The sequence below is a fragment of the Phaethon lepturus genome, unplaced genomic scaffold (genome assembly GCF_000687285.1).
Source record: "Phaethon lepturus isolate BGI_N335 unplaced genomic scaffold, ASM68728v1 scaffold14503, whole genome shotgun sequence".
Taxonomy (NCBI): Eukaryota; Metazoa; Chordata; class Aves; order Phaethontiformes; family Phaethontidae; genus Phaethon; species Phaethon lepturus.
The window spans coordinates 80,344-81,482 of NW_010531318.1; positions in this window are offsets into that span (position 1 = coordinate 80,344).

The following is a 1,139-nucleotide window of genomic DNA, read 5'->3' on the forward strand; positions in this document are numbered from 1 at the left end:
AGTGCAGATCAGTAGATACCCAACCGGGCTGGCCCACCTCTGCTACCGCAACTGACGCTGCAGCTGCACGCCGCGATGCCGAGGACCCGCCATGGAGCTGGCTCTGCTGTATTCCCCGCAGCTACGCGATGCCACGGCCCCACCTCCCTGCCTGCACCGTGAAGATGATCCCCAGCTAAAAAGCCTGCGGGGAGTATCGCTTAACAGCTATTTACGACGCACCCAAAACGCTCAGCTAGAAGACGGCGTTACAGGCTGGGTCTCAAACCGAGGAGGTATGAATTCGTTTTTAGAAAGCCAACAGATGATGCAGGCACGTGGATAGCTGAACCTGCTTGGCTGCAGCGGCCGTGCCGCGTCCACCGTTCGCTCATGCAGGCTGCGAGCACAGCGGAAACCCGTGGGGAATCTCGTCACGTCCTCCTGGCCGCCGCTCTCATTTCATTTCCACGGCTTTTTCTTTTTTTTTTTTTCCCCCTCTCAGTTCTACCATTACATTTATTGTTTCTATACATTATCTGAAGCAGCCCGGACTTTTTTTCATTAAAAGAAATGTTCCCAACTCCTTCGTGCCCCCAGGTGAACCCTGGAAATGACAGGTTCATATATTCTTGGTATGTGACATCAAGTCACTGAAATTTACTGGTCTGATACTGGGTATTTCTGTCACGGAGGAGTCTCCTGTAGCATCATCAGGATTTGACTGTGCATCTGCACACGCAAATTTATCCACCCACCAATATTTCACCCAGAAAAGCCCAAGGGATCTGCGTGCTCGTTACACGCTGACCCATCTCGGAGACGCAAAGCCCCGGGGTAAACCCTGCGGAGAGATGGGGGATGCTACAGGCTTTATGAAAACAAAAACCCAGAAAGCAGAACCATTTATTTCCACCTCCTCTCCTCACGGCAGCAATATTTTTGAATATTGGGCTGCTGGTAAGGGAGAGGGGACCAGGCCCAGCGCTGGGGCCGGAGGTAGGTATCTCGAGCAGGCAGCTGCGGCCCAGGGAGCGCGGCCGCCTTCGGGAGGAAAACAAAATCTGCCTTACGCTGTTCAGCCGTCTGCGATGCGTGTGAATTTTTCCCCTGGGTAAGGCAACCTGGCCGGCTTGCCGAGGCACCCACGGCCTGCGTGC